Genomic DNA, 7,718 nt, shown 5'->3' on the forward strand with positions numbered 1-7,718 from the left:
AGAGCTACATCAACATGAATGTTTTTCGGTTAGTTGCTGAATAAAATTTTATTTTCAAACAAGAAGGAAGGGGAAGATCTCCTCCTTTTTAATGAGAGCAAGCACAAATTTAGCTGAATGGAGAGCAGACCAAAATTGAGTAGCCAAATAAAAATTTGCGACACTCTCCCATATCAAGGAGTCTCCATGGAGGATTTACACTGGTTAATTTGTATCCAATTAAGCTAAACCAAATCCTTTTGAGAGATAATAACCTAAAGAAAATCCACATCAATGAAGAAAATAGAATTCATGGTCCTGACAACCAATGAACTGGTCCAAATCATCAAACTCTGATGGATTATGCGCAGCCTTTGGATCCAAAGGTTCCTGAACATTGTTGACTTCGTGATGCTGATGCTTGATGAGCTCTTGGTAAGTGTAACTATCTTGACCTATGATGCCATGATCTTCTCCTCTCAGCTCACTGCCACTGCTTCCACCATCCTTCCGATCAACGCCCGGCATTGACATGAAGTCGAACAGATGTTCGACATCGAATTCGGACCCAGACAAGTCAGCCCAAGGGTTAACCAACTCGGCATTGTGATCCGGGAGCCAAGCTTCAAACCGGTCCTCGAAGACCCCAGACTTGAAACCCTGCAGGCTTGGTTCAGGAGTATTTGATGGGTGAGAGTGGCCATGAGGAACCTCATGTTTCCTGTGCTGCTTAAGGTTTAGATCATGGATTGTTTATGGCCTTTTGCTTAAGTGAGTGTTCCAGTGGTTCTTTATCTCGTTATCCGTCCGGCCAGGCAATCTTCCAGCGATCAGTGACCATCTACAACTCCAACAAGAGTACAAGCTAAGTAGATGTTAAGCACGCATGCCTGGCTTTCAGATGTAAAGGTGGTCTTGCTTCATATATTCTGTAGCCAAAAATATTTGAAAAGTATTTACGTGATTTAACTGCCTTTTTTTTATTCATTTAGGCTGATTCTTGGACAAGGTTTGAATCAATTCAGCTCAGTTGTACTCCTGCCCCAGCTTGAGCCCATGTACCTGATTCCAATTTTCCAAAGTTGTGATACTTCTACCAATAACTATAAAGACGGCAACCGTCACAAGCATTATTTGATGAAACCCAAGCTGAAAACCACTCATTGACTCTTAACACGAACTAGCATGTCCACTAGTTCTGCATTTGAAAAAAAAATAATAATAATAATACAGCGACACCTCTTTTCACTTTTTGTAATTTACACTTACATCTCAAAACTTTAATTTTTTTTAATTAATCCCTAAATCCTAAGTTTTGATTGCAATGTGATCCGACCGTCCATCTCCATAAGAAATCGTGAACACATGATCATCCCCTGAGACAAGTGACACAATATGCCATCACTGTCCTTATCTTCTGAGTTAGAAGAGGAGTTATGTTTTGGTAGGAATGAAGACCCGAGCGTATATTAGTCGTTCATGTTTACAGGTAACGGCATTAGAGCTCTGATGGATGTTAGGGCGATATTGCAATCAATTCGTAACTTTTAAGGTCTGATTAAAAAATTGAAAACATTTGAAATATAAGTGTAGATAATGAAAATTTAAAAGAGCTAGCGTGTCTATATAATTTTCCTAAAGATTAATCACATATCCCAAGTGCAAAAATGGTCTAACTTGGCCCATGTGGTCCAACCTAACCCCACCACGGGTGACATTGCCGTGTGCCGAGCAGTGATGCCCCGGACCAGGCCCAGCGTGAGTACCATGTGGACCCAGTATCAACCTTTCAACCTAAATCTGATGGGTGACAACTCCTATGATATGAAAGTGATAGCATTAGGAGCCAAGGGTTACCTGTTGCCCAGAAGGTTGTGGAGTCGAATAATGAGATCCTCTTTCATCTTGAGATATATTCTCTCTTTTTATCCCAGGCCTGAGATAATTCAGCCATCTCAACCTGCAGCTCTTCCCACACCTATTTAGCCCTGCCAGAAGAAAAGAAGTGCTACCAAATTAATACTGCAACTATATTATTTGACAACCAAAATCTGCACTAATATCCCTCACAGTTTTCCCATTACAGAGAAGAAATGGTAAGAAAAAAGGTGAGCTCAATGTGAATGTTGTTGCTCGGTGCTCATTTCTCACAACAGGGTTCAATTGCTTAGATGGTTAAAGGCCAGGGGCAGTGGCATTTGCTTTTCAGTATATTCTTGGGGAAACTGATAAAATTGTGGGCAAAATGTAGGGAAAAAAAATGAAGAGAGATGAAAGCTCGGCTCTGCACAAGAAGTAAAGAAACTTGGTAAATACTATCTGAAAGGACACAGCAAAGAAATATATTAGATCTAGCAGACAATGGTGATGGGATTTAATATTTATGTTGAAGCTCGAAACTGGCTTTTTAATCCAGTTTATCTTTATTTTAGTGAAAGTTCAATGAGAAGAAAAGAAGTGGTTCATCCTAGTGGCCTGCAGCTGTGGACCCAAATGGTGATATTTTGGTTCTTCCATTAGATCTTACCCCAAGCATGGCACGGAAAATGATAATTAAATAAAAAGTTCTTTAATAGATGATATCTAAGTTCAGAAAAAAGATTAGTTGACTTGGCCACAAGGGAGATGAAAAGTTTATCATGAATGAAAGACAACTTAGTTTCTGTTATGGGATCATACCACATCAGTCATGATTCTCAGGACTCATCCTCGAAATTTTCAATATGGCGGACACCATCAAGCTCACTAAAGATGCTGTAGCGAAATGATTGCACCAACTCGGCAACCCACCGATATTGGATCGGAATTCTATCAACCTCCGGATCGACAATCCATCACCAATAGGAATAAAATCTGCAAGCTTCATCGACCTCCGGTTCGGAATTTCACCGATCATCGGGGACAAAGTCCTACGGACCGTGCTAGCACAGAACGAACTAAGACGACGCTTTGGCTACATACTGATCTCACCCTACCAGCTCGGCATACCATGTGGGCAATCTGTTGGAATCTCCCAACAAACTCCTAAAACATGACTACGTGGACGTAACAGACATCCACGACTAACAACCTGTAGGGTCAGGCCTAACAATCTACGGATCAGGGTATAACAAACTTCAGCATCTCTCCATATAAAAAGATAATAAGAGGAAGGGAGCTCTGATACGTAAATTCTAGTGGCACCGTACTCTCTTTCTCTTTCTTTTCGTTCTCGAAGCTCCAACTGATCTAAGCATCGGAGAATCTCTCATCGGAGGCTCTAATCTATGGTATAAGCGAACTTTTCTTTCTGACCGTTCCAATATCCCTAACGCTTGGGTCTCCCACCGCCTTCGGCCACATCAGCAGTTCCAATTTGCTAGATCAGCATTAATTAGTTAATAGAAAAAGTTCTTAATGATGTTTCTCTTTTTTGAGGAAAAGGTGAGCAGATCCTAGCCTGATTTCATTAAATTCAAACAGAGTAGGTGCTGTAGGTTACATTGAGAGTATTAAATAATAGCTAGAAAATAGGAAGAGAGAATCAGAACAAAATCTCATAACATGCTGCAATATTTCAAAGATTTCTGCTTGAAGATACTTCCAATGAAATTTTGGATGACATACAGCCCTCAGCTGCTTTCGATTACCTACTTTTTCCTTTTTCCCATCAGTATATGAAGCTTGGTTATTATGAACTTCTTCATGGTTGTTTCACATGGTTCAGTCATCTACTAATTCTCTCTCGTCATTTTTTTCTGATCTCTAAACAAGCATAAGTTGGTGTTCATGTAAAATCTTAATCTCTTCTTTTCGATAATAAAATCCTTGTTTCTTCTTAATAGCCACACATCACACAAAAATAGAAGAATAAGAGAGAGGAGAGCTATCCATTTCTTCCTTTTTAACGAGCAATCTACATTGCATATGAAAGCTTTCACTATGGGTGAGTGAAGACTAGCAGCATCAATCAAAGCATTTTATGGATAAAGAAACCCTTCTAAAAATGCTCCTAACAAATATTTAAAAGAAATAATCATAATTATCTGTATCATTTGAGCAAATCACTTCTTATTCTTTATTTGTGTATCTATTTTTTGGCAGTACTCTATATACTTTACTGAGGTTCTCTAACGGTAATTTGGATCTATTCTAAGCCTCGGGACTAGTAACTTTTAAAGCCAATTCTCCAATATCTTCCTCAGACCTTCATAGTTGACTCATTAGAAGGAAAAAAAGGAACCAGAAAAGAGATGAAGAGGTAGTAAACTTCTATGAAGAAATGTAGAAAGAAAGGATGTAGATGAGCCTCAAAAGAGGAGAGAAGAAACCAGCTTTGGCAGCGAGAGTTCTCCACTTCTTGTCACCATGAGCTCTAACATAGTCCACCAACTTCTGATCCTCCTCAGCGGTCCATGCCCCTTTATTCACCACCACCACTCCCTTCTTCCCTCCTCTCCCTGCCTTCTTCTTCATCTCTTCAGCTCTTCACTTTTGTGCTACCTTCCTCACTTCTACTGAAGGAGACTCCAAACGTACTACACCACTCCTTGCGTATGTATTACAATGTCTGGGCTATGGAGCGAGCATGGGGAAATAAAAGGAGAGGGAGGACAATAATGGATGGATGGAGACGAAGAACCAAGCGATCCCTCTTTCTTTATACTACCTTTGCAAGCGTATGTAGCCCCCAGCGGCCCCTCTTAAGGGTCCAGCTCCAGACATCTAATTATTGGACGTGGGAGTAACCTTCTATTAGAAACATGCATGCACAGAGTCCCTTGTAAATCAATATCACATGGTGCCAATTAGAGTCGGCAAAATGTGATCCAACCCATCAATCCGATCTGTATTCATCGCTAATAATAGATTTTCGTCAGTAATAGTTATTAGCGACAAAATTATCATCGCTAATATTTAGTCGCAAATAATGACGTCGTTGATAATTTTTTATGACGAAAATTTTTTTTTATCATCAATAATGAATATTATCGACGAAAATTTTTTATCGTTAAATTTTTTTTTCAATAATTATTTATGATGAAAAATTTTAATCATTAAAAAGAGTAATTTATGATAAAATATTATATCGCTAATAAAAAATAATTATTTATGATGAAACACTTTCATCATAATTAATTTAATTAAAAATTTTTATGAAATTTAAATTTAAAAAAATATTAGCGATGTAAATTTTTCATCTCAAATACGATAATTTCTAATATAAATTATCATCGCTAATAAATTATCGATTATTTACAACGAAAGTATTTTTATTGCTATTAATTTAATATAAATTTTAATATTTTTAAACTTATTAAAAAATTATTTATGATCAATTTTTTCGTCGCTAATTTTTTTTGTGGCGACCAATCTTTCGTCAAAAATAATTCCATTGCTAAAAATTTACACATATTTTTTAAAAAATAATTTATGAATATATATTTTTAATTTATATTTATAATATTTTTTATAAATTAAAAATAAAAAATAAAAATAAAAAATTACATAATAAATTCATAAATAAATTTTATCATTTTATTATATTAAATTAAAATTATAAAAGGTCTGAAATAAAAATAGAAAGCTACATAAAGAGGTCGTCAAGTGTCGGCATCTGCAGAAAGAGAACGGACTGGAGAAGGAGAGTGCTTGAAAGAGCTCGGACCGGCCAGCTGTTGCCTCATCAGCTGCATCATCCACTCCATCTGAACTATCTGCTCCATCATTTGGATCTAGAGCAGCTGATACTCATTGACGCGTGCAGCTAACTCATCAGCTCGTTGCTCAGCTCACTGTCGATCCTCAGTAGCCTGCCTCTGTACCTCCACCAATCGAGTATCACAGGCAATATGGATGTCAGCCCTAAACGAGCATGAGGATGAGGAAGCACTGATCCCATACCCTCGACCCCTAACACAATAGGATCTCATACCAAGCACCTGATCACAGATCTCATCATCTGTGGGTGCAATCGAGCCATCAGAGGTAGGCTGGGATCTGATGGCTATCATACGGTCTTGAAAATTAAAATTATAGTTATTTTAATTTTATACTGAAAATCATACTATAAATAAAAAAAATAATTTAAAAAACTTACAAAAAGCTCCTAGCTCCTCGTCATCTACTCTCCTAATCATCGCTGGTGGGTCTGCTGGTAGATATCGATCCTATCAAGAAGCTCGTCACTCTCTGCAACTCTCTGCAATTTGAGAATAATTAATCAAAAATTTTTTAAATAGTTATAGAGTTAAAATATACTAATTAAAAATTACTTACCATCTGCTCCATATGATGAGCGAACGACCTCGAACCCCCACAACGTGATACAGTTTGTCTCATCCGATTCGCATCGTTCTGAGCGCATCATCTCTATACAGTTAGCAATCAAATTAGTAGGTAACAAACTAAATTTAAAAATAAATGATTCAATCATTAAACTCTAAAAAAAAAGAAGTTTAGATGTGTAACCTGATATGCCGGATCCTCATAATGCCAGTATATAAGAGCCCAATCATCTATAGTGATGTTGTCATAGGGCCACTATCGTGCTGCCTCCACCCGATGATCCTGCATCACATGATACCAATGCTGATAGATGTGATGGCGATACTCTTTGAAATACAAACATAAATGAGCGTCCACAGCTCGCCGCACACGATCCTCCTCAAAATCAATAATATCAAATACACCTTGCCAATAACAAATATTAGAAGAATGCCATGCTAATTAAATACTCACAGTATAATTTATTTTACCTGTAACTGGGTATAAAAAATCTCTCTCTGAGCCCGTATAATGTGACGCTAATCGAAAAACATCACAGGGGTATAGCTATGGCATATGATGCCCAGCTTGATCTGCCACGGCTCGCACCATCTCTTAATGGACTAGTGTAGTCAAGTGGTATCTCAATATGGAGATGATGTTCCGGATGCTCGCATCCCCAACGCTTTAGAGCAAGGTTCTTCGATGGACCTCTCCCTCACCTCACCACCGGTGGAGACTGGCTTAAAACAACAATAAATAAATCATTAGTATGATAGCTATCTAAATAAAAAATAAATATATTTTATTATATAAAAAGTATAATAATACCACTCGAATCTATCTCACTTAGATCCGTCTCACTCGGATCTGCCTCACCAGGACCTGCCAATGCAGAACCCTCTGTTGCGGAGCTAGTGCGATAGTGAAAATGGGTGAAGGCATCTCAGCCTCAGGGGTAGACTGTGAATGCGAACGTCGTCGTCTGTCTCCTGGTACCATACCTGCAATTCTTGACATATAAATGAATATAATATTGAACAATAATAAAAAAATAAATTATATTCTAATGAATAGAATTATATCACATACCGTTATTACAAGAGAAGATTAAACAAAGAATATAGATCTACTCATCAATATTTATATCTTCCTCGATGTGTAGATCCTCCGAATTACAATAATCGACTTATGTATCGTCTTCTATCTCATCGTTATTTATGAACTGATCGTTGCCCTTTGACTCATTAAGATTAAATATAAAATCAGCTTCAACTTCATTGGACAGCAGATCAGTCCTATTCAAAGAAACTGTTACAAGTTCTTCATCAACAAGAAGCTCGGCTAATGTTTGTTCTTTTTCTTGAAAAGCTTCCTCTTCATGTAAATTTGAATTTTCATCCATCTCTAGTCAGATTGGTATGTCATATATGCCTCTAGATGTTATTTTCCATACGACATGCCAATTACCTCGTTACATTAGATCTTTTAAA

The 7,718-nt window shown here is 37.5% G+C and overlaps 1 pseudogene; it reads right to left on the bottom strand.

Moving 5' to 3' along the window:
- Nucleotides 1–270: 270 nt before the first annotated feature.
- Nucleotides 271–4,597, bottom strand: LOC105042517 (transcription factor MYB4-like; annotated as a pseudogene).
- Nucleotides 4,598–7,718: the final 3,121 nt, after the last annotated feature.

The sequence above is a fragment of the Elaeis guineensis genome, chromosome 4, assembly GCF_000442705.2.
Source record: "Elaeis guineensis isolate ETL-2024a chromosome 4, EG11, whole genome shotgun sequence".
Lineage (NCBI taxonomy): Eukaryota > Viridiplantae > Streptophyta > Magnoliopsida > Arecales > Arecaceae > Elaeis > Elaeis guineensis.